Genomic DNA, 27885 nt, shown 5'->3' on the forward strand with positions numbered 1-27885 from the left:
CTTCACATCCTACTACTATGTACAAATCAACACTCCCGACCCTAGTTCATACAGAAAACCCTTAAGCTGGCGCCCGAACTAGCCTAGTTAACTATGTACACCTTAGTCTCTCAGTGAGTCTAATAAAAAGTGAGAGACTAACGCAAAAGTTAGGCTAACACAAAAAACTATCAAAAGGCACAACCGCAGCTCCCAAGCCTCAGCTATCATCGTCATAGGAGATCACAATCACATCAAAACACTCCTCAGGATCCTCATCCTCGTCATTGGAAATCTCTATAATCTCAGGAGGGGCACTAGCACTCGTGCTACTGGTCTGACCAGCGCTTGCCGGTCCACTAATAGAGGCAGTGAGCAGCTGATAAATTCCAATTTTTTGGTATATCTTGCGCTTAATTTAGGGGATTTATCACCTTTTCTCACATTTATTCAATGAAATATCATAGTTTTGTAATTTTCTCTTAATTTGTGCTTAAGTGTAAAAACATGCTTTTTAGGCCCTTAAATTGGTGATTTTAATTTACCTTAATTCCATTCGATGCCTTGATGTGTTTGTTGAGTGATTTCAGGTTCATAAGGCAAGTATTGTATGGAAGAAGTGAAAAGAAAAGCATGCAAAGTGGAGAATTCATGGAAAAACAAGGATTGGGAATGCATACATCGACGCGCACGCGTGACATACGCGCACGCGTGAAGATGATGTCGCCCAGGCGACGCGTACGCGTGATATGATGCGTACGCGTGGGAAGAAAAATGCCAAGCGATGCGTACGCGTGACCCATGCGTACGCGTCACAGCTCGCACGTGACCTCATTAAAGTGAAAATGCTGGGGGCGATTTTTGAGCTGTCCAGGCCCAAATCCAACTGATTCCAGAGATTATTTCATACAGAATTCAAGTTTGGACAAAGGGAGGAGCAATTATTTAGAGGATAGCATCATGTAAGTTAGTTTCTAGAGAGAGAAGCTCCCTCTTCTCTCTAGAATTAGGGTTCCTAGGGTACTTTGCATTTTAGATCTAGGTTTAATTCCTTGTTTTCATCTCAATTTCTTGTTGTTACATATATGTTCTCTTAGGTTTCTTGTCAATTTACCCTTTGATGTATCTTTTACGTTGATGTATTATTGTTGTTTCTTTTTAATACAATTCATGTTTTATATTACTTTGTTGTTTAATTGAGTTGTTGTTAATTCCTTGCAATTGGATAGTGTAGATTTAATATTCTTGTTGTCATTTTATCTTGCTTCCCTTTTATGCCTCCCAAGTGTTTGACAAAATACTTGGAAGGATGTTAGTGTAGGTCTCTGAGCATTCTTGGCTTGGAAAGAGGAATTAGGCAATCTTGAGTCATTAATACCCAATTTAGATTGGTGATCTAGAGTTGTTGGCTAATATTGTTTCCATTAGCGCTAATCTTTTACTAATTCAATTAGTCAGTTGATTAGGACTTTTGGAGTGAGATTAGCTAGTCTTATTTAACTTTCTCTCATGGAAGATAATTTTGCACCTTCTTCCATGTTGGAGATGACGAAATAAGATAAATTCTTATTAATCATTGTATGACTAGTGACTAGGAGAGAAAGTCTATATTCTCAATCCTTGCCATGAATGTCTCTCTTTTATTAATTGCTTCTTTAATTATTTTTCTTACATTTCTTGCCATTTATTTTCTTCCCTTTTTACCAAATCAAATCCTTCGTATTCCCTCAGAGCCAATAATCATTCACTTCATTGAAATTCTTTGTAAGACGACCGGAGGTTTAAATACTTCGGTTAATTATTATTGGGGTTTTTACTTGTGAGAACCAAAATATTTAAATTTGATGTGAGAATTGTTTGTTGGTTTAGAACTATGCTTACAACGAAGAAATTTCTTTTCTAAAAGAGAAATTTCTAGACCGACAATAATTCTACGTATCAAATTTATGGTGCCGTTGCCGGAGAATTGCAATGGTATTATGTTATTGGCTATTGTATAGATGTTGATATTGTAAATATGTTTTCCTTTTGCTTCTTTGTTAGTTGTTGCTAGTTGTAGGACTTTGCTTTCTTTGTTTCTTGTTAGCTTTTGTTTTTTTTTTCTCGTTCACTATGAATTCTCATCCCTTTGGCTATGAGTTTGGTTATAATTATGTTGTAGGGAATGAAAGCTTCGATGAGGAACCACATTGTTGGAATGGATATCAAATTTGGGAGGAGCCACATGCTTATGGTCAACCTTCATGGCAACAACCCCCTCTAATCTCTCATGGCTACAATCCACCCCCATAATGTACACAATTATGAACCAAACCCTCAATATTGTTGTCAATCATGCTCACAAGACCCATACCACCAAACACCTCCATATGATCCTAGCCTATATCCACCATACCAACCACCATATAAACCATACCTAGAGCCACCATATTTCCAACACCAATACTCCCATGAACCACAAATTCCATATACATCACCTTAAGACTTTCACCAATATGGTCTATCTTCCAACTACAATACCCTTCTCTCAAACAATGAACCTTCACTTCTACCTCCCCCCAATAGATGAAGGTCTCCATGCCCTCATGCTAGAACAAAGAGATCTTAGATCTCGTATCTTAAGGCAACAAGAGGAGACGGAAAAAGAGTTTAAGGAGATAGAAGCCAAGATTGCTATCATGGTAGAAGCCGTTAGCAGCATGGTCTCATCTCACCTAAGCTTGCACGACCAAGGCACTCCCATTGTTGAATATGGAGAAGCAACCAAGGAGCTTAGCGAGGGAGTGAACTCGGAGCTTCAGGGAGGAGAAGAGGAGTTAAAGCAAGAAGTGCAACGAGAGAAGGAGGTAGAGATTAGTGAACAAGAGGAAGAAGTGGTTGAAGATGTAGGAGATGTTGAATGCAAGGAGGAATCTAGAGTTGAAGAACCTTCTTCCATGGAGTTTGAAATTGGTGTTGAGGAGGATAGTGCACAACCTCCAAGGCACAATGTGATTGAAGAATTGGAAGAAGTGAGGCAAGCACCAAGTTCCCCTATCTATGATGATTTCGCATCAACATGTGATCCTTTTGAGTTCGAGGAATCCTTCCCCACTAGGCTTGGAATTGATGAAGAGGTAGATTTCACTCAACCTCCTATTTATGATGAGAATGATGGGGAAGAGCTTGAAGAATTTGGTGAAGAAGCACGTGAACTTGAGGAAACTTGGCAAGAGGTAGAAGAACCTTTCCAAGTGGTGGAAGCCTCTAGAAGAGGATGGACGGGAGTGGAACATGTCTTGTCAAGATCATTGGAAACTCCTCTACCTAAGTTATCATCCAATCCTTCATTTGAGTGGGTAAAATTTCTAACTCTTAACTTTATTATCCCACTTCAATTTAGCTTGCTTGAAACGGATGGCCAACTTAGGGCGCCTTGCGGAATTAAGGGTAAGAGGAGGATGTTTAGTGGTTGGCATTGTGATTCTAGGATCATTATGGTTGGAAGCTCAAAATTGAGGAGCATGGATTGGTGTAGTGCTCGAATAGATGGGTCTAGGAGGGTAGTTTGGTACCTTTATGAGAATTCGACTTTCTTACCACCCGGAGGGAATTACCATGATCAATTTGAAGACGGGTTTGAAAACAAAGTGTGGAATCCTGGATTACTAGAGGAGGATTAACTTTGGGAGCTCATAGTTTGTGAAGAACTCCATCAAAGCTTGGAGATATCATTGAACGATGGAGCTTATTGGAAGTCCAAGCATTGGTGGATGTTCAAGGATAGCTTCAAGCACAAGCCACCTTGATGAAGAGCTCCCCATAAGTGCAACTTAAGGACAATAAACAAAAGTGCTAGGTGGGAGACACCCCACCATGGTAACATCTTTCCCTTTTTTCTTTTTGTAAATATTGGTAAAAAAAGGTTTAAATTCATGTTTTGTTTGATTAGTTGAGTCTAATTTGGAGTCTAGTAGGTTAAATAAGGTTTTATGATGTTTTGGTAGTTGTTTAGAGGCTTGGAATGCTTGGTTTGGTGCAAGAACTTGAAAAATTTTGAAAAAAACAGAGCACCATGCCACGCATACGCGTCACCCACGCGTACACGTGACCCAAAGTTTTTCCACTATCCACGCATACGCCTCACCCACGCGTACGCGTGGATCCAAAATTTTCACCTCCATACAAATTCCAGAGAGTTGTGCGAGTTTTGGGCTGAAATTGTGCGTTTAGCACAAAATCCACCCACGCGTACGCGTGACGCGTCACCTCTTTGAATAACCCATCACGCGTACGCGTCGAACCCATTTCACCACACCACGCGCACGCGTCATACCACGTGTACGCATGGGTTATGCTGTATCACCCATCCTCTTTTCCTCTCTTCTTTCCATTTCTTTCCTTCTCCTCTCTTCTCTTCTCTTCTTTCCACCCTTCGATCATCATCCAACACTACCAATCACCATCCATTACCATTTATTTTAGTTAGTTGTTTAGTTAGTTTGATTTTCATTTAACTTTTATTTTTCCTTTTGTGTGTTGGAATTATTAATCTTGTTTACTGTTTATTGCTGCCGATTACTAATGGGATGTTAGTTTAACATCATTATTGTTAATTGTCATTGTTGGATTCTTTATTGAGGTTACAATTTGTTACTTGGTTTTGAGTTTTTAATGCTTAATGTTTGTGAATACCAAGTAAATGTGACATTGCCTTCAAGCATCTTAACTCTTTTGAATTGCATGTTTTGGCCACCATGCATTCATCATTCATTGTTAGGCAATTGTACATTATCAATGCATTTTTTTAGGTGATGCTTGTTATGATTGACCCTTATTCACATCACCCATTTCATGTATTGAGATTCTGGAATTGTGTGAATTGGGTTGAAAGCTTACCTAGTGACATATTTTTGAGCTTTCTAAGCTTTGTGGACCATGCTTGCTATGTGATTGATTTTCACTTCTATCTTCTTTTTTCTAAGTTCCATAGCACTCATGTGTTCCATCTCTTTGTCACTTAGGTGTTGCAACAACTTCAATATGTGTCATTGTTTGATGTGTAAGTTTCATATTCCATCTTGTTCATTAAAGTTACCTTGCACATCAACCAATGCCCATGCATTATCCAATTTCACAATTACTTGTTTGTTGCTTGAATGATTTTATGCTTCTTCACTACTTGTTTGTATCTTAACTTACAAGTCTTTTAAAGTATTCCAAGCACACTAGAATGAGTGACGTGCATACTTTCTTTGTGTAATTGTGACATAGCTCTCTATGATAGTGTGTGTGTGTTCTAAAGGGCGCCTAATTTAGAAATCACACACCTATTTTTCATCAATGTCACACTAATTCACTCACTCCATTCTAGTGATTTACCTCATTCCAATAATTTACGCTTCTTTGCTTTTGTATTTTCTTATCTTATAGTGTTATTTTCTGTTTTTCATGACCGATGCACCATAAGTAAAAATGGAGGCGGAAGGAAGGACATGCAGCACCGGTTGACCCACCAGCTGAAGGTGGCAACTCGAAAAGCCGCCGTACCCCCTTGCTCATCTTAGAATGCATCGAGGACGGTGCAAACTTTTAAGTGTGGGGAGGTTGTCCGACCAGTCAGCATTTTTGGGTGACAAATTTCTAATTCCAACACTTTTGCATTTCATTCTTAGGTCTTCTAGGATTTTTAGTTGCATTTTCTTGTTTTGCATCTATATATAATAAGCATAGTAAAAATAATGAAGTTTTTCAAGAAATTCACTTAAAGGGCACCCCAATTGATTTGAAAAAATTTTTTTTTAGAACTTGCTTGAATTACATACATTGTGGATCATGTTTTTGAGCTAAGAACACAAGCATGTGAGATTTGAGCCTAATTGTGTGGTTACATCATATAACCACTTATTTTCATTCTTGTGTGCACTATTCTCTTTCTATTATTGTAATCTTTGATTTGTTTGATTATTTATATCCATTATTTTGTGTATGAATGCACTTATATGATTGAGGCCATTATTTCAAACAGCTCACTTACCCAAATAGCCTACCTTTTATCTTTCATTGTTAGCCAATTTTGAACCTATGCTTAACCCAATTGTTCTTAATTTTAGCACACTACAAGCCTAAAGCGAAAAACAATAAATAACCCTTGTTTGGATCTTTGATTATCTTAGGCTAGTGAGAGTGTTTATCATTTGATTTTGGGGGAGTTGGGAACATTGGGTGAGGTAAGAGTGTGTTTTTGTATTTTTGTCAAAATTTTGAGAATTGGGTACATACTCATGTATTAATTAAATGTTAAACAATATGCATTGATGCTTTTGTATATATTTTAGTTTGAAAAAAAAAGAAAAAATAAAAAGAAAAAAATATATACAAAAAAATATAGAAAAATAGAGAAAGAAAAAGGAAAAGTAATAAAAAGGGGATAAAATGCCCCAAAGTAAAGTCAATAAAAATCAATGCATATGTGTGGTGATAAAAAAGAGAATGCATGAGTGTGTGAAGAGAGTGAAGAATGGGTAGTTAGGTTAGCTTCGAAATTGTATAGGTTGTCATAGGTTAGGTGGGAAGTTTAAGTCAATCAAAGATTCAAATCTCAAGCTCACTTGACCATATGCATCTTACCTTGACCCTAGCCCCATTACAACCGATGGATAAGTCTTCATGATATTTGTATGCAAGCATGAAATAATTGTTGATTGTTAGATAAAAAACAAATCTTGGAAAGCATGATTAGGGGAGAATTGAGCGAGTCAACCCTATACACTTGAGTGATTAGAGCAGATACACATTCGGTGAGGGTTCGATTGCTAAATTACATGTTTTCACCGATGATCATCTTTTCTTGCAAGTTTGTAAAATCTTTCAATAACTCAATTCAATTGTGGGTTTGCTTTGATTGCTATTGCATTAGCCCTTGTACTTGTATATGTATTCTTGGAAATTGATTTATTTTGACCAAGTAATTTCATTCATTTAGATAGATTGCATGTAGGTAGGTTGCATCTAGGTAGTTTCCATTGAATAAATGTTGATACCTTTTGTTTCTTTCTTGAGTTTAGCATGAGAACATGCTTAGTTTAAGTGTGGGGAGGTTTGATAAACCTCAATTTTGTGGTTTATCTTGTGCTTAATTTAGGGGATTTTATCACCTTTTCTCACATTTATTCAATGAAATAGCATGGTTTTGTAATTCTCTCTTAATTTGTGCTTAAGTGTAAAAACATGCTTTTTAGGTCCTTAAATTGGTGATTTTAATTCACCTTAATTCCATTCGATGCCTTGATGTGTTTGTTGAGTGATTTCAGGTTCATAAGGCAAGTATTGGAGGGAAGAAGTGAAGAGAAAAGCATGCAAAATGGAGAATTCATGGAAAAACAAGAATCGGGAATGCATACATCGACGCGCACGCGTGAAGATGAGGTCGCCCAGGCGACGCGTACGCATGACATGACGCATACGGTTGGGAAGGAAAATGCCAAGTGATGCGTACGCGTGACCCATGCGTATGCGTCACAGCTCGCACGTGACCTCATTAAAGTGAAAACGCTGAGGGCGATTTCTGAGCTGCCCAGGCCAAAATCCAACTGATTCCAGAGACTATTTCATGCAGAATTCAAGTTTGGGCAAAGGAGGGAGCAATTAGTTAGAGGATAGCATCATGTAGGTTAGTTTCTAGAGAGAGAATCTCCCTTTTCTCTCTAGAATTAGGATTCCTAGGGTACTTTGCATCTTAAATCTAGGTTTAATTCATTGTTTTCATCTTGTTTTCATCTCAATTTCTTGTTGTTACATCTATGTTCTCTTAGTTTTCTTGTCAATTTACCCTTTGATGTATCTTTTATGTTGATGTATTATTGTTGGATTTGGATTTCTTTTTAATGCAATTCATGTTTTATATTCCTTTGTTGTTTAATTGAGTTGTTGTTAATTCCTTGCAATTGGGTAGTGTAAATTTAATATTCTTGTTATCATTTTACCATTCTTATTGTCATTTTATCTTGCTTCCCTTTTATGCCTCCCAAGTGTTTGACAAAGTACTTGGAAGGATGTTAGAGTAGGTCTCTGAGCATTCTTGGCTTGGAAAGAGGAATTAGGCAATCTTGAGTCATTAATACCCAATTTAGATTGGTGATCTAGAGTTGTTGGCTAATATTGTTTCCATTAACACTAATCTTTTGCTAATTCAATTAGTCAGTTGATTAGGACTTTTGGAGTGAGATTAGCTAGTCTTATTTGACTTTCTCTCATGGAAGATAATTTTGCACCTTCTTCCATGTTGGAGATGACGAAATAAGATAAATTCTTGTTAATCATTGTATGACTAGTGACTAGGATAGAAAGTCTATATTCTCAATCCTTGCCATGAATGTCTCTCTTTTATTAATTGCTTCTTTAATTGTTTTCCTTACATTTCTTGGCATTTATTTTCTTGCCTTTTTACCAAATCAAACCCCCTGTATTCCCTCATAGCCAATAATCATTCACTTCATTGCAATTTCTTGTGAGACGACTCGAGGTTTAAATACTTCGGTTAATTCTTATTGGGTTTGTACTTGTGAGAACCAAAATATTTAAATTTGATGTGAGAATTGTTTGTTGGTTTAGAACTATGCTTACAACGAAGAAATTTCTTTTCTAAAAGAGAAATTTCTAGACCGACAATAATTCTACGTATCAGCAGCTCCTCAGAAGATGGCTCGGATGAAGATGCTGAGATCTGCTCCACTGGGATATCTTCCTCCAGTACAGGCTCTGAAATATGCTCCTCCATGGGCTCAGGCTTAGGGTCCGGCTGATCCGCAGGCTTATCACAATTAGAAAATGGATTAATACAAACTGATTTACAGACATATTTAGTCTTTATTACAGACGAATTTTTAGTTACCGACAAAATTACCGATGGATTTTGTCCCTCTGTAAAAGCCTTGACGAAAATTATTTACCAACCGATTTTTTTCCGTCGGAAAATTACCGATGGATTTTTACCAGTCACCGACGAATTTTTCCTCGGTAAATTCTCTAATCCATTTCCCTGAAGCGTCAAACTTTCCGATGGATTTTTCGTCGGTAATTAAAGACGGATTTTTCGAAAGATTTTCCGTCGGTAACTACAGACGGATTTTCTGACGAATTTTCCGTCGATAATTACAGACGAATTTTCCGTCGATAATTGGCAACATATTTTTCGACAGATTTTCTGTCTGTAATTTGAACCTTGGAAAATCATCTCACACTCTGAATACAGACAGAAAATCCGTCTGTAAATCCGTCAGTAAGATAAAATAGAATTTTTAAAAAAATTTTTCAATTACAAAATAAATTTGTTTTCATACAAAATAAATATAAATTTAATACAAATTTTTATCTAATTTGTATTCAAATATTTATAATATTTCAAAAAATAAACAAATTCATCGTATTATCAAACTAAAAGAAAAGTACTATTGATGAATCCATATTTGACGATGATTTTTTGTTAGAATTGAATGGATTTTCATCATATAAACTTGCACTTATTCCCTTGAATAGCATGCTTTTGAATTTTCCTTCCAAATTGTGCTTGATTATGAAAATATGCTTTTTTGTGCCTAATTTAATCTATTTTATTCCATTTTCCTTCCATTCAATGCCTTGATGTTGTTTGTGAGTAATTCCAGGTGTATAACGTAGGAATGGGTTGGAGAAAATGGAAGAAGAGCATGCAAAGTGGAGGAAACATGAAGAATCAAAGGAGATTAGTTCAAAGACGTGTGCGTGCGCACAGCGGCTTGTGTACGCACAGCTGCCCGATCAGAGCGCATGGATTGCTTCGAGCGCGTCGTGCATCCATTCAAGCATCGCCTAGTGTGCGTGCACACGGCTACTTGTGCGTCCGCACAGGTGTCCACACATGGCTTCATTAAAAGAGCATGTGACTCGCAATTTGGGGGCTTTGGAGGCCCATTTCTGAAGTCTTCTAGCTCATATTGGAGGGAAAATGAGGAACATAACATAACATATCATTAGTATAGTTTAGGAGTAGTAGTAGGAAGTTTTTAGTTAGTTTTTCTCTAAGTTTTTCATCATCTCTATTAGGGTTTATATTAGGATTTTACATTCAAGTGCCATTTCCATTTTTGATCTTGGATTTTGCTAGCTTTCCTTGTAAGTATTCTCTTGTTATTACTCTTTATAGTTACATTGTCATTACTCTTTCTTCTAATTCAAGTTATAGTTCAACTTTGCTTCTCTCTTGTAATTTTAATTTCTTGTTGATAAATTTGATGTTTGATGTTTGTTTCATGCTTTCTTGTGTTATTCTTGTTGATTGAGATCAATTGTTGCTTTTAGTTTCAAGCCTTTTCTCATTTTTTCCATGTTTAAGGTTTTTGCCTACCAAGTGTTTGACAAAATATCAAACATGATTTTAAGCTAAATTTTTGGTTCTTGGCTTGGGTAAAGTGAGCAATTGAGTTTCTAGAGTTGGAATGTCCAAAATTTATTTTCAATTCTTGGATTGTTAATTGTGCTTGTTCCCACTAACGCTGATTTGTTGCTAAGGCAATTAGCAAGCAATTTAGGATTTGTGGGTTAGGAACACTTATGCTCATTTAACTTACTTTCCGATGTAAGGGTTGATCAAGTGAGATTAATCCATCATAATTGTCATAGTTGTTGTTCCAATAAGGAAATGACCCTTAGCTTACTCCAAGCCAAGACTCTTTTTGATGCTTTCAATCTTTCATGCATTCTATGTTAATCTCTTTTATACTTTACTTGTTTATATTACATAGTCGGTTCTTTAATTTCTTCATTAGTTCAATCATTACAATTTTGTATGTTCTTTTATTGCTTTATATGTTCATTTCTTCATTGACAACCCCTTGATCACTACAACCGGATTTGCACACTCATTGTTCTAAAGTACTCCTTGGGGGACGACTCGGGAGTCAAATACTCTTGGTTTTGAAATAGTTTTGAATTGTGACACATCTTGTGAGTTTCCAATTTGATTGATGGCCAACTTGTTAGGTTAGGACTATACTTACAACGCTAATTCCATTTTGGATAATCAAGTCCCTAACCCGTGCAAATAGGTCGTTGTCAAATTTTGGCGCCGTTGCCAGGGAGTTCACTTTAAGTGCAATAAGTGCTACAATTTTGGTTGTTGTAAATATGTGAATAGTATAAATATTTGATTTTTGATTTGCTACGTAGCACTAATTGTAGATACTACGTTTCTCTTTAATTAGTCTTAGTAGTCGTTGATTGTTAAGTGGTTCTTGTTTACTTGCCTATTTTTGTTTTGCTTTTCATAATTGCATGGTTTTCATTGCCTCCTCAGTTGAATGACACGATCGCTTCTAAACCCGAGTTTGGCCACTTTTGATCTGGAAATTGAAAGAACTTTAACTCATATAAGGCAAGCTCGGCGCCGGCTAGCTTTTGTGGATAGTGAATCGGGCTCCCTTGAGGAGCACTCCAATTCACTATCACCACCAATCCGTGACTATCATTCTCCAATCAACAAGGAGACTCTATATTCATCTGTAGAGAGTACTGAATTCTCTTTGAGTGACTCAGGTGACACCGTCATGGCAGACCCACCTCGAAGAATCACCTTGAAGGAGGCCGGAGCTCCTGATCTTGACTTGCAACCGCTTCAAATATTGTATCCGGCTTTAGATCCAAATTTTGAGCTCAAGTCCGGCATGATAAACTTTCTCCCCAAATACAATGGACTACCTGGGGAAGATCCTCTGAAGCATCTAAAGGATTTCCAAGTTACATGTGCAACTGCGAGAAGACATGGGGCGGATGAAGCCGCAGTGTTGGTCTTCGCTTTCCCTTTCTCTTTGGAGGAAAAAGCGAAGGAGTGGTTTTATACTCAACCGGGTGAAGCTTTATCACACTCAACCCAAGAATGCCAAGGAGTTGGAGATTTTCCTCCTTGGTGAAGTTTCCAAGTGACAAATGAAGCCATGCAAGTCCAACTTAAGAGTCTAAACCAAAGTGCTCGGTGGGAGACACCCCACCATGGTAACATTGTTCCAATTTTATCTCTTGTTTATAGCCTTTTGAATTATTTGCTTTCTTGCAATATAATGAGTAGCATAGGTTTGGTTTGATGATTTTGATTTGAATAAGTTAAATTACTTGTGGACCATGAAATTGTGCTTGTTTGAATGATTTGGGGTTGGTATGTTGATGGGTAGGAACCTTAGTTTTGAAGAGAAAAGAATTTTCTGAAACAGGGCATTTGTGCGTACGCACCAAGCTGTGCGTGTGCACAAAACTATATTTTTCGCCACTTGTGCGGTCGCACGAACCTGTGCGTCCGCACACAACTTAATATGCCCTCTGGTCGCAGCGCCAGTACAGCTTATGCGTGCGTGCTGCCCTATTTTCTCTGATCTGTGCGTGCGCACAGTTGCGTGCGTAGGCACACATCCCCTCTCATACTTCATCTGTGCGGCCGCACAGACGTGTGCGCCCGCACACCAATTGCAGACCCCTCTGGTGGGAGCGAAGGAACAGCTTGTGCGCGTGCTCCACCTCCCCCATTTTTGGCCTCTGTGCGTGCGCACGGACCTGTGTGCGAACGCGCACATGATTCTGTCCTCAAGTTAGAAAAAAAACATGTCTGTGCGGTCGTACATCTTTGTGCGTCCGCACGTATTTATGCAACCTCTCTGGTTGCAGCGATCGCACGCTGTATGCGTTCGCACCCTTTCTAAGTTTTCGTCTTTGTGCGTCCACACAGGCCCCTGTGTGCCTACACACATCGCGTTCTGGGCGTTAACAGGGAAACCTGCCCTGTTGAGAGGCAGCTCCTCTCTTTTCTTTTTTCTCCATAGCTGCTCTCTCTCTCTTCTTTGCCCAGCTCCGCCGGTTCCTACCGCCGGCCACCGCCGCCGTTAGCCCACCGCCGGCGACATTTCTCTCTCTCTTTCTCTTACTCCTCTTCTCTTTTCTTTCTTTCTTTCTTTCCCTTCTCTTTTCTCTATCCACCACCGGAGAGTTCTCTCTTCCGGTGCTTCTTTTTTCGGCGAACCCAAACGCCGTGATTTCGCAGTGGCTATAAGGAGTGCCATTGTTCCTCCATAGTTCTTGTCCTTTTCAACCTTTATATCTTAGGTTCTTGCTTTTCCTTTCTATTTATGTTAATATTTTTGCAATTGCTTTCATTTTTTTTATGTTGCTTAGACTTAATTAGCTGCTTTCTTTATTGTTTCTTTGTATTGCAAAGTGTTGTTGCTTGATTGTTGGGTTGGTTATAATCAAATTTGAGCTTAATTGTGATGAACTTGCACGTTGCATACCACATGTTCGATAAAATGCCTCAATGAATATTTTGTTTGATTCATATGACTTGGCCATCATATGTGTTCAATTTATCTCTTGTTAGGCATATTGTATGAATGATGCAACTTCTATTATGACTTTTGATGGTAGAAAATTGAAATCGCCAATGCATTTTCTTGTTTGTTGATGTGAAATTTTGGTTGTAAATGCATTGTGTTGGTGTAATCTAAGTTTCATTGTTCATCTTAGAATTGATATTGAGTAACCACTTTACAAATGTTCAACTTGTGATGATGTCTTGATCAAACATCTTTTGGCTTCCAATTAAGAACATTGTATGTGTGATTACCACTTTTTGAGGATGAACAATGGACAATTCCCTATTGGTGCTTGCTTGAAGTTGCTTTCATTTCTCTGTTTTATATTTGCAACTTGAGCACTAAATCGTGAAGCTTTGAACTGTACATTGCCTTAAGGGTGTGATTGCCATGATATCCGACCGGTGTGTGTGTTCCAACCGCACGCAACATTGGAATATACACACCGTGTTTTTTGTTGATCACAGTACTTCTATAAGCTCTTTTAACCTTGTTCGTGCTTCCTTAATGATTTTACTTTATTGTTGCCCTATGATCTCGAAATTCTTTTATTTGTATTTTTAGGATGAGGAAGAAGGGTAAGGCACCGGTTGAGCAAACTACCGTTCGCTCTCCTGATATTTGGTGGGATCGTCAAGGGGATAAACCGAACACCTTGGTTAACCGAAGAGCCGACTCTCAATACAAGGCTATTGAAAAGTGTACAATCCATTGGGAGCGGCCGTTGAAAGTTCCAAGCCAATACAAGGCGACTATTCACCAAAGGATTACCTCGCTTCATTGGAAGTTTCTCGAGCAAGAACCCATTGAACTCAATGAGACTATGGTGCGGAAATTTTATGCGAACTACCAAGCTTGGAAAGCGAAGTCAGTCTTCCTCCGGGGAAAGATGTTGGATACATCCAATCAAGCTCTAGAAGCTATTCTGAACATCCTTCACATTCCACTTGAGAAAGATGAATATTCCAAGATAAAAGTGGATGTCTTCAAAGGAAGAGTATCTCTTACTCCCATTCTTGAGAGAATAGGCCGTCCTGGTGCATCTTGGGAGTATAGCAAGGGGAGGAATTCTGTTCCCACTAGTATTGCATACTCTGATTTGACTGCTGAAGCTCGTATATGGCATCAGATTGTGGCGGACTACATCATCCCAAGCACCCACACTATCCATGTGAGATTTAGAACTGCTTTGCTACTTTGGGCTATTATGCAAGGGAAGCATATAGCCATCTTGCCTTTATTGCGCAAATCGATTTGAAAATTGGTTGAGAAGAAGAATATCAACATTCCATTTCCGTCGATGGTGATGCGCTTAGCAAACGCAGCGGGGGTAGAGAGGCGACCAATGGACATTATGTTTCGGATTCCTAGAGGCAACAAGTTCATTCCGAGGGGTGATTTGGAAAGATCAACAAACATTACACCCTCCGAGAGGAAGACACCTACAGCACCACCATCAACTCTACCAACTTCATCAACTGCTTTACCCTTTCTTCGACCTCTTCTGGATCTATTCCGAGACATCTTGCATGATATCCACCATATGGAGCATTTGGAGCACAAATATTTTGAGTGGATAGCGGCAAAGCTAGAAGGAAGAGACCCCGGCCCGATTCCTAGAGCTTCATCCGAGCTAGCTGGGGAGGAGCATGATGCAGTTGACCATCCCACTCCTGGGTCCACCAGCTGAAGGTGGCCCCTCTTAATCCTCCCGGATCGTGAGCATGCACAGAGGACCATGCACAAATTAAGTGTGGGGGAAGATCGATGACTTCAAAGGGGTAAAAATTTTTCTCTTAAAGACACTTTGCAATGTTTCTTGTAGTACTTTTTCTTCATTTTGAGTAGCTTTATTTCTATTGCATCTTGTTTGGTTTGCTGTAAATATTTCTTTATCGTTTATGAATATTTAATAGTTAATATTTGCATGTTGCATGATAGAATGAATAAGTTGGTAAAACAGCAAGGAATTTCCAAGAAACCTTTTCTAGGGGCATACCATTGACTGAATTGAAGAGAAATTGTGTTTACCAACTTGCTTGGAGTATTTTGTTTGTAGAACATAGAAACGAGCTAGAACAACATACCTTGTGAGATTTGAGATTTAATAGATGGTTGCACTTTTCAGCCATAATGTTGTTCTTGTGTGTGATTATACTCCTTTTTTATTGTTATCATTGATTTGCATGATTCTTTATGTCCTGTATTTGTGTTTGGATGCATTTAGCATGATTGAGGCCATCTTTGATGATAAACTCACTAACCTATATGGCCAACCCTTGCATTCACCTTTGGGAACCCCTTTGAGCCTATGAATCCCATTTTGTTCTGATGATAGCACATTACTCCCCTTAAGCGAAAAACCATTGATGTCCCTGAATTACTCTTTGATTAGTTTGGGTGGATTAGTGTATAAATTCTAAGTGTGGGGGAAATTTTGGGAAGCGTTGGTGATAAAGGCATGAACTCTTTGTGAAAGAATTTTTTGGGTAGTTAGGTAATGCTCATGCATTTCACTAATTAAAACATATGTATTCATAGTCATAAAAAAAAAACTTGTGCATAACAAAGTATGAAATAAAAGAGTAAATAAATGATGCATATGCCATGTTTGAAAAGAAAATGTATGAGTGAATTGAGATAGAAAAAAAGAAGATGGGTAGAAAGGTTGTATTGTTATGTGTACATAGGTGATGTAGGATTAGGTGGATACTCAAGCTAATCAAAGAACTAATTCTTTAAGTCCACTTAACCATAATTCATCCTACCTAAACCCTAGCCCTATTACATCCCTCTAAAGACCTCATGATACTTGCTATTCATGCATTAAATACTAGTTTATTGTTAGATGACTTGCAAATCTTTGAAAAGCATGATAAAAGGAGAATTGAGTGGTTAAACCCTAAACACTGAGCGAATTGAGTGGATACACATCCGGTGAGGGGTTCGATCGCTCAATTCTATGTTCTTACGTCTCATATTGCATCCCCTTCCAAGTTGTTTAATTGGATAGTGTTGATAACTTCAATTCAATTCTTTGGACATTGATCTTAATGCATGAACTCTTTGCATTGGCCCTAAAGTTTTCTTGTGATGGATTGGAATTTTATGGTTTGTTTTTACCAACTCTCATCATAGTACATATTGGTGATTAGTTTTAGGATAGTTGCATGCATTTAAGTAGTATATAGCATAGGTCATTTTCCCTTTCATATATCTCCTTTGCGTATGTTTAGCATGAGGACATGCTAATGTTTAAGTGTGGGGGAATTGATGAATCCATATTTGATGATGATTTTTGGTTAGAATTGAATGGATTTTCATCATATAAACTTGCACTTATTCCCTTGAATAGCATGCTTTTGAATTTTCCTTCCAAATTGCGCTTGATTATGAAAATATGCTCTTTTGTGCCTAATTTGATCTATTTTATTCCATTTGCCTTCCATTCAATGCCTTGATGTTGTTTGTGAGTGATTCCAGGTGTATAAGGTAGGAATGGGTTGGAGAAAATGGAAGAAGAGCATGCAAAGTGGAGGAAACATGAAGAATCAAAGGAGATGAGTTCAGAGACGTGTGCGTGCGCACGGCTACTTGTGCGTATGCACAGGACGGGATTTCTTGCAAGGTGTGCGGATGCACGCATCTGTGCGTCCGCATAGGTGTCCGCATATGGCTTCATTAAAAGAGCACATGACTCGCGATTTGGGGGATTTGGAGGTCCATTTCTGAAGTCTTCTAGCTCATATTGGAGGGAAAATGAGGAACATAACATAGCATATCATTAGTATAGTTTAGGAGTAGTAGTAGGAAGTTTTTAGTTAGTTTTTCTCTTAAGTTTTTCATCATCTCTATTAGGGTTTATATTAGGGTTTTATATTCAAGTGCCATTTTCATTTTTGATCTTGGATTTTGTTAGCTTTCATTGTAAGTATTCTCTTGTTATTACTCTTTATAGTTACATTGTCATTACTCTTTCTTCTAATTCAAGTTATAGTTCAACTTTACTTCTCTCTTGCAATTTTAATTTCTTGTTGATGAATTTGATTTTTGGTGTTTGTTTCATGCTTTCTTGTATTATTCTTGTTGATTGAGATCAATTGTTGCTTTTAGTTTCAAGCCTTTTCTCATTTTTTTCATGTTTAAGGTTTTTGCCCACCAACTGTTTGACAAAATGTCAAACATGGTTTTAGGCTAAATTTTTAGTTCTTAGCTTGGGTAAAGTGAGCAATTGGGTTTCTTGAGTTGGACTATCCAACATTTAGTTTCAATTCTTAGATTGTTAATTATTCTTGTTCCCACTAACGCTAATTTGTTGCTAAGGCAATTAGCAAATAATTTAGGATTTGTGGGTTGGGAACACTTATGCTCATTTAACTTACTTTCCGATGTGAGGGTTGATCAAGTGAGATTAATCCATCATAATTGTCATAATTGTGGTTAAGGAAAGGACCCTTAGCTCACTCCAAGCCAAGACTCTTTTTGATGCTTTCAATCTTTCATACACTTCTATGTTAATCTCTTTTATACTTTACTTGTTTATATTACATAGTCGGTTCTTTAATTTCTTCATTAGTTCAATCATTACAATTTTGCATGTTCTTTTATTGCTTTATATGTTCATTTCTTCATTGACAATCCCTTGATCACTACAACCGGATTTGCACACTCATTGTCCTAAAGTACTCCTTGGGAGACGACTCAGGAGTCAAATACTCTCGGTTTTGAATTAGTTTTGAATTGTGACTCATCTTGTGAGTTTCCAATTTGATTGATTGCCAACTTGTTGGGTTACGACTATACTTACAACGCTAATTCCATTTTGGATAATCAAGTCCCTAACCCGTGCAAATAGGCCGTTGTCAACTATAAACAAGCAAGTCAATATAATTCAAAACATAAGCAAAGTGTATTGATCATCAACTATAATTTCCAGTATATTATTCAACCATACTAAAACTATCAGCTATAGTCTTCAGTGTCATCTTCATCCTCATCATCATCATAGTCCTCATCCGAAGAGATTGAGGGTGGCGGTGGTAGTGGAACAGCACTAGAACTAGTTGATGCTCTAACCTGCTCATAATAGTTAACATAAGCCTCATTCCATCTCTTCTGTTTCAGCTTTTCCTTCTTCGAGAATACTCACTATCTTCGAGAATGGTTCACAGCACCAATTGCCCTGTCATAAAAACATATTAGCAAGATTTCAATGCTCAAGGTAATCATCACAGATTGAGATAGGACAGCAAACCTGGCCTGCTGTTTTGAAGCAAAATTGGAAACTGGCCTCCCATTTGTCAGGCCTGAATTTTGGGCATTGTTCATACTGGTTCGGTCCAGGGTTACACCATTGCCAACAGCTAATTGTACACCAGACTGAACAGATGGGCCATCTTTTTCCCGAGAATCCTTAGACTTGGTCAAAATTTTAACATTTGAAAGGCTTCCTGCAACACCAAAGCATGCACCATTTGAATGCTGATGCTGCATTACTGATAATTTTAGAGGATCATCACCCATATTCGAAGAGATAACAGCATAATCCTGAAAAGACTTATCAGTTTTGATATTTTTGGAGTCAACTGAAGGAACTTTCTTCAGGCGATAAGTGTTAGCCATTGGTGTAACAGCCACAGTAGGCATATATGAAGAATGAGGGGATGATGTTGCAGCTACTGCAGCAACTTTGGCAACAGCGGCATTGGCAGCTACCATTTTTTGTGCTCCTTAGCGAAGCTGAATATAGTCACCCTCAATCATAAATAACTGAAATGATCATAACAAAAATCTGTCAGCCTGTATGTAAAGTAGATTATACGCCACTATGCTGGACAAGTCAAATAAAGTTTTGGAATGCCAGAACTTTTGACAGAATTTATTTGCACGTGTTTTGCTCCATGGTTAGTGTAATTTATTCATCCAACCACACTTGAATCTAACTGAATTCTGTCAAATTCTGGCTGATTATTTCTAGCTGCAAGGAATTTAATACTTATGTGCTTACTTCAGGATGGCTAGCAACAAAATCATCCAGCTTTCCATACTTTTTTCTTGTAATCATGCCAGTGCAGAGGAGCAAGCATTTTACCCAGTCTGTTAGGGAGCTGTGTTTTAAACATAAATGCAATTTTCATCAGGATAGAAAACCAAACATATAACATTTAAAAGTCATGATTATTGTTCACTAACTGTTGAACTGATTCGAATCTGGCCACCAACTGGAATAGTGCGAACAATACTAGCCAGCAATGATCTTTCATCAAGAAGAGGACTTTCCATAGGCTTTGCAATTGTAGTTGATACTGTCTGGCCAGTGGAGGGGAATGCTTCAGGCAAGACTTAATCAGTGATGTTGCTATGTACCATATCATTATGAACTGCATGGACTGTGACAGGTGATGCATTTCCAGCAGAACTTGCTGCCTCTACCAACAATACTTGGTCATGTCCCTCACCAGGTAAGTCACAGAATTCTTATCCTACACAGTAGAAAAAGTTGGCTTTAATTTCCTCATCTACAACAGTATCTTGCACAAAGACATCTTCACATAATTGCAATCGAAATCAAATAACAATGACTTGCTTTAAATATATCCTTAGGTTTGACAAACAGAATTTGAACGCAGCTCAAACAAGAAATGTATCGTCTAACCTTAATTTCACCATTAGAGTCAACAGAGTTCAATCTTAAGGCATCGGAGAACTGTGACGAAATTTGTCGTAAGCTATGGTCTTGTTGGGTAGCAACATGTTGGCCTTATCAAATGACTGAAGAACCTTCAAAAAGTTCACACTAATTGTCAGTATTTTACAGAACTCATGATGCAAAGTAAATAACAAATTTCACTTCTAGCAAACCTGTGTTTCCGCAGTAGAAGATGAAATTACAGATTGAGTCTCCTCATTTTGGTGGATGTGAGCATCTAAATAGTCTCCATGAAGAGCTTGTCCATTAATGGGCATTTCATAATTAAACTTAGCGTCAGATCTCATCATACTCTGATCAGTTTGGGACGCAGAAGGATCATCCTGCATTGATACCTGTGAACCCCCCGAGACAGCCTGCAGGAACAAATACACCCGTAAAGCCAAGAGCTAAAACTACAAATGACCAAATATTTGGATTGGTCAATACCTGTTGATTTTTCCATTGCTGCATAGGTGACAATGCTGCCAGTGGGTGAAAGTGGCTAACATGTGATTGAGGAACTTGTGATGCAACTGAATTTGGCACTCCTTGTTGATGCATGACAAACGGATGTAATGCAGTCACTTGGCCGGGTGGAAGGTATGAAGGTGGCACAAGTAGGGAGGATGGAGCCATAGCGACACCAGCAACATGATCAGTCTACAATATAAATCCATCAGAAAATCAAATGTCAAAAGCGAAATATTATTACAGTTCCATTTTCATGCCAACCGCTATTGTGAAAACGTGTTATCTATCATCTATCATACTCTTAACATTCAATAGACAAGAGAGCATACATGTTCATCAGTCAACAAAAGTTTAAGCCTCCTGATAGACATAGCATTAAAAGAAATGTCTGATATATAGAATATTTCAATTGAAACAATCACATATCAAAGATCAACTTATTCTGCAGATGAAAAGGAAGTAAATAACTAGTAGTTTAAAGCTAGAAATTTTGGCATCCAACCTGGACCAAAGCATTGCCACTAGATGCAAATGGAGGAATATTATCTGAGCTTTCATTTGGAATAAGACCATTATTTCCACCTGAAGCATTGCTTCCATTCAAGTCGAATTGGTTTCCGTTTTCCTGTCCAAACTGAGTTACATTCTTTTCTGAATTCATTTGGGACATTTGTGAGTCCTCGTGGTAAGTGCCACTCCTCTCCCTTGCATTAGCTAGCTCAAGCTGTAGCTGCTGGATAGCATGCAAATGAAGTGTTTCCATCTCCGCAAACTAGTGCCACCAACCCAAAAACAAAAGTAACATACCAAATTATTTAAAGTGAATAAACATGGACCTAAAAGCGAAGAAACTACTATAAATAGAGAATATTGAAAGAATAAAAATCTTCTGTCTTAGCAATGCCTGCTAATGCCATAATGCATATACACCAAAACCAAACCAAAAAAGTATAAATTAAATAGTAAAGATGCATCTCATCAATGTCAATCTGAATAAACAAAAATTAGCGAGAACCATGTAATTATCATACTAATAACTACATCATAATCAAGAAAAGCCAAACCATGTAATTATCATAAACAATTGATGAAAATCACCTGATGAAATCCAGAAATCAACTTCAGACAGCTGGTTTCATAACACCTAAAATTTCCACAAGTAGGAAGAGTGAGTATGAGTTTGTGTCTAATCCAACTAAAGAAAGAATAGTGCTTACCAGTTTTCTAGGAGTTGAGCAGGTATTTCCACGAAGTCGGGATCAACACGTAGTCCAGAAAATCTTGCAAACGAGGAGCGGTTGCAAATTTGTTGAATCTAAACATTTTATGAAAAGACTTCAGAGTTATACGTAAAAAATCAAATAAACCAAGCTACGCATACTACATCTGGCACCATCAACAGAAAAAAAATTACCATTGAAAATTCAAACTACAGACTTGAAAGAGCAATAACTAATCATAAAAATCCAGAAATTTTCACTCAAAATCAGAACATATCTTGATCAAAAGCAGAGCATGGCAGAAATGATTAAAAAATCCATTTCCATCAAGTCCATACCCCCTATTGTTGAATTAATATGCTTGTGAAGACACTTGCAAAGAAAAGCTTTTGGGTTAACTAGGCTAAAAATAATATCCGGAGAAGCTAATTACTTTAGGATACAAGTCAATTAATATAAACTAAAAACTAAGCTAACTCATTTATATGTTACATTGTTTCCGAGAGCATGTGTCATAAGAGAGAACCCTTTTTTCTTTTCATTTTAAGGCAGGACATTGGATAACCAGCAGGATTGGAACAATGTAGTACTGGACTATAATCAGGGAGGGTCTATTATTAGGACTATAATCAGGGAGGGTCTATCTATGGTATACTCAGCCTCATAATTTTATCTTTCATTCCTTGCCGTAGAAGTGCCAATGAAGCAAGACCAACAGCAAAACAAAATCCTTTGAAGCAAAACAGAACAAATATTTATGTTAGAAACAGAGAAATTCCTTTGAAGGAACCAACACTTTGATCCCAAATTAATTAAAGAGGAATGCAGAGAAATAAGGAATTAAAAGGGGAATTGCCCAAAGAATTGAAGAGAGTGAAAAGTGGGAAAAACAAATAAGGAACGAAATAAAAAATAAAAAAGAGGAATAACAGATTGGGATAGCCAAAATTAGGAGAAAGCGAAAATAGAGGGAATAAGAAAAAGAGAAAAAGGAATGAACCTCACCTTAACTAAACTGAATAGATGGTTGCAAATGGTTGTGAAAGTAAGATTGATAATGTTGTTGCTAGAGTTTGTTGGTTTGTTTAGTGTGTAATGGTTTCGATTGTTGCAAAGAACGAAAGGAAGGGATGAATGCAGTAATTCCTGAAGCCATACCTGAACAAATAAAGTTGCAATCAGATAGTGTAATGGCGCTTTTTGCCTTTGTGCCTTATATGAGAGATGCTAAACTCATTGATGCGCATAATCTTTAGTGTATTCTTCTTGATAGAAGAGTGCCATTGTGAATCGACTCCTGAGCTGCCTTTGCAGCAGCTAACTCCATCTCCAAGTTTGAAATAGTTTTGTCCAATGTTCTACATTCAACACAATCAGATAAGCCTTGAAATGAAAATTTAGCAACACACAACACAACGCAACAGCATCATGGTATAGAACTATGATAACCCCAATATTATTGACCTCATCTTGATTAGTGCATCTTTGATAAGAGTTATATTTTTTCTTTTCATAATCAAACAGAATATCTTAATACTTGACCCTTTATCTTATCCCTATCCTTATCAAACTGGCTACATCATTACATGAAATCCACCCTGTTGTAAGAAAATACCACTAGTTTCTATTCAAATGAAAAAGTCCTTAAGCGTCCACTATATAGGGCATTAGCAGTGTGACCAACAAGTGGAGAGACATCTTCCTTTCCCATATATTCAATTATATAGTTTATGTAAGGTACCACCAAAGTTCATTTTGGTAGAAAATAAGAAGCTGCGAATGGTATAAGAGTTTACTTCTTTTTCTTAGAGTTTCCTATTCCTACTGCTATTTCATCAAGGCAATGATGGCAGTCAACAAAGTTAGCAAACACTAAATATAGCAAATTAAAACCAAAGCATTACAAACGTCTATGAGATTACCTGTGTACTTGGAGCTATACATAAATGCTATTACTGGAATAGCTAGAGGAAGAGTCAACTGGAATATCATGCAAATTGAATGTCATTATAATTTCTGTAACCAACTAAAAGACAGAATTTAGATGAAAACTGGGTAGAAGATGTCCAAGTATGAATAAATCGAAAATCAAATAATACAATTTCTCAAATACAATCTTTTTCTTCTAAATAAAATTTCAAATAAATTCTTAAGGTTTATAACAAAATTTTGGCAGCACCTCCCCTAAAATTCGGACTCTGCCACTCTTCTCGGGTTCCATGCAAACTATTTCCCACACTTTTTTCAAATCATTTCCAATAAATCAAATTGGCAACTTTTAATATTTTCAAATTATCCTACCATAATCCAGAAATTACAATCATCACAATCATCAGAATAACTCAATTCCTTTCCTGGCGGCACTTAAACCCTCCAAACCTCAAACTTACCACAAATATCAATATAAATTCAATCAACAAGTAATCACGACATCAATTCACTTATCAAATGCCAATTTAACCGGTGAAAATTTACCAAAATCCTACCTTCATACAAAATCAAAATATGCAAAACTCTGGAGGAGCCTTCTGACCAGGCTGCTGAAGAAAAAAAATATCCGGAATCCTCCGTACTTCCTAGAACTTCAGTTGGCCAAAATCAAGGAGTAGGAGAGCTACGTCACTGTTGACTTTCACCGGACAAAAGTAACGCCAACACGTAGAAGAGGAGGATACGAACACTTTTATCGGATTAGATTTTTTATTAGAGTTACGGATCGCAAGAAATCGAAGTCGAAAATTCAGTGGAAGTTACGTTCTCTAGCTCTCTCTCTCTCCCTCACTCTTCTCTCTTCTCACTTCTCACTTCTCACTGTTTGCATGCAAATGAGATTAATCTCATGATATATATATATAACTTAGGAACTTTACATATATAGCAGTAATAGTAATGATAATAATGTTCTGATGATGATGTTGTATAAAATTAAATATATATGAGTTACTAATATAAATGACATTAGTAACTTAGAAATGTAAAGATATTTGATAGAGCTTTAGTAACTCAACTCTAAGCTCATCAAGAAATAACAATAATTAATTTTTTATCGGACTTGATAGTAATATTAATATTATTATCTAGGCTCTATTATACTTAGAGCAAGTAAAATAAATAAATAACATAATAATAAAATTATATTACCATTTATTTTACTTCAGGGTTCGAAGTCGACTCGTCAAAATAAAATTAATTGCTTTAAAATATTATTTTAAGAAAAACTCACATTAGTGCAAATTAGAGTTGTTACATTCTACCTTCCTAAAAGAAAATATTGCCCTCTGTTGATCGAAAAATTATTTTCGATCAGAAATAGTCAAATCGATAAATATCAAGTATGGGTTTTCGAGAAATTGTGCTTAGGAGGCTAAGTTTGGGAGTTGCTGACGCGGAAATTGTTTCCAATTACTTTGTTGAAATCGAAGAAGCTAAGTCGAAAGGGAAATTCGATTTGAAGGAGGACTTTCGGAGATTTAGTCGAATGGTCAAAGAAGCGAGAAGGTTAGTGGATAATTAATCACATGGGGAATATCTATAATCGTGTAGCGGGAACAGTTACCAAAGACGGTTGTGTTTCAAAATTGTAATTTATTTTAATTATAATTGATTGTAATTAATGTGATTCAATTTACCGTTATGTAAGGTTAGCTTATAAATACTAGGAAATTTCAGTAAAAAGGGGTTGAAACTTTTACTCAGAAAAATACTCAAGCACACTCACATCCCAGAAATTCCTGAGTCTGCAATCGAGTAACTTTTCTGTAGGGTTCCTTCCACCTTCTTTATTCTTTTAATTTATTCTCCTGTAAATTTAACATTTCAATTGATTTTATCTATTAAGTGTTCCTTATTTTATTGTTCAATTTACTTTTGTGCATTTAAATTTTACATGTGGAAGTCCTTTGCTTCAAACGAAGGCAATTTATTGTTTTCCTTTAATTTCTTTGAAAAAATTATTGATTTAGTTTACAAAACTTTAATTTCTAAATTTTATTTGTCAATTCATAAATTTATTTTATTTTAATTTTCAAATTTAGTCTAATCGAAGACACTTTGATGCACTTCTAGAAAACTGGTACTCGCACAGAGGAGTAGGTTTCGCTCCCAGATCACTAGATATCGAACCACCATCGATTTGCTAAAAATCGACAAAATGTGCTTAGGAGGCTAAGTTTGGGAGTTGCTGACGCGGAAATTGTTTCCAATTACTTTGTCGAAATCGAAGAAGCTAAGTCGAAAGGGAGATTCGATTTGAAGGAGGACTTTCGGAGATTTAGTCGAGTGGTCAAAGAAGTGAGAAGGTTAGTGGATAATTAATCACATGGGGAATATCTATAATCGTGTAGCGGGAACAGTTACCAAGGGCAGTTGTGTTTCAAAATTATAATTTATTTTAATTATAATTAATTGTAATTAATGTGATTCAATTTACCGTTATGTAAGGTTAGCTTATAAATACTAGGAAAATTCAGTAAAAAGCGGTTGGAACTTTTACTCACAAAAACACTCAAGCACACTCACATCCCAGGGAATTCCTGAGTCTGCAATCGAGTAACTTTTCTGTAGGGTTCCTTCCACCTTCTTTATTCTTTCAATTTATTCTCCTGTAAATTTAACATTTCAATTGATTTTATCTATTAAGTGTTCTTTATTTTTTTGTTCAATTTACTTTTCTGCGTTTAAATTTTACATGTGGAAGTCATTTGCTTCAAACGAAGGCAATTTATTATTTTTCTTTAATTTCTTTGAAAAAATTGTTGATTTAGTTTACAAAACTTTAATTTCTGAATTTTATTTGTCAATTCATAAATTTATTTTATTTTAATTTTTAAATTTAGTCTAGTCGAAGACACTTTGATGCACTTCTTGAAAACTGGTACTCACACAGAGGAGTAGGTTTCGCTCCCAGATAACTAGATGTCGAACCACCATCGATTTGCTAAAAATCGACAAAACAAATTGGCACGCCCAGTGGGACAGTTTTTAAGTTGAAGTGTGTCAAAAATAACTACTTTCCAGTAATTTCTTAGTGTATGCGATTACGAAGTGGGAAGATCATTCACATGGCTGATGAATTATCAAATGTGAATGGTGGTTTTTCCACCAATGATAGTATACTGGTATCCGTACAACAAGCCGACGTGTCTTCACGTTCGGAAGGTGCAATCGGAACTGAAAGCATAGTCGTCACAACTATTCAAACTGAAAATGTTGGACGTAATACGCATCCACGTGGCCCTGCATCACCGTTTCAACCTCCATTAACCGCTGGTTGGCCCCCTTATGGTCTTCCTGCTGGTTACACCCCACCGGTGGGTGGGTTTGTCCCGCCTATCCATTTTGGGAATGCAAATGGAGTAAATATTATGCAAAACCCACAACAACACTGAGTATTCTCGTGAATATCATGTGGGCTCCACTTCAAATGCTGTGAGTTCAATGGCAGCGTATCGACAACAAGTGGAGGAAAGTCATCATGACTTGGTTAATTTATTGACTCAGCAAATGACTACAATTCTGAATCCTATGATGGCCGATCATGAATCGAGATTCGAGCGTCTTGCTAGATAAGTCGAGAGGATCGCTCGAATCGTCGATTATGATGAAGGCGAAAGGCATAATGCTCGAGGAACTAATGATGGGATGGAAAATATCTTTCAAAATGAAAATCATGTTCCAAATCGAGAAAATCCTCACATAGTTCATCGACATGAGAATGCTGATCATATTTTACATGGATTGCGTGCTGATCGTTATCAGGTCACCCGAATTATAGAAGAAGTGTTAAATCGGGTTGGATTGAATGTTGGTTTTATGAATCAGCCACATTTTTTCTCGGCTTTTTCCCAAGTAGTTCAAATGGCTGAAGTGCCAAGAGGGGTAAAAAATCCGATAATAACTACAAAATTTGCTGGAGAAGTCGGAGAATCAACAACTGAACATGTTGCTTGTTATTTGGTCGAGATTGGAAACTTAGCAAATGATGAAAATTTGAAAATGAAATTTTTTCCGTCGTCATTGATGAAGAATGCATTTACATGGTTTTCGAATCTTAGACCAAATTCGATTACAACATGGAATCAGTTGGAAACTGCTTTTCACGCTCAGTTTTATCGAGGGAAAATGAACGTAGCAGTTACCGATTTAGTAGCTTTGA

General features: G+C 37.1%; 1 pseudogene; it reads right to left on the bottom strand.

Annotated features, from left to right (window-relative positions):
- Nucleotides 97–23723, bottom strand: LOC107615770 (annotated as a pseudogene).

Source organism: Arachis ipaensis, chromosome B09 (genome assembly GCF_000816755.2).
Source record: "Arachis ipaensis cultivar K30076 chromosome B09, Araip1.1, whole genome shotgun sequence".
NCBI lineage: Eukaryota > Viridiplantae > Streptophyta > Magnoliopsida > Fabales > Fabaceae > Arachis > Arachis ipaensis.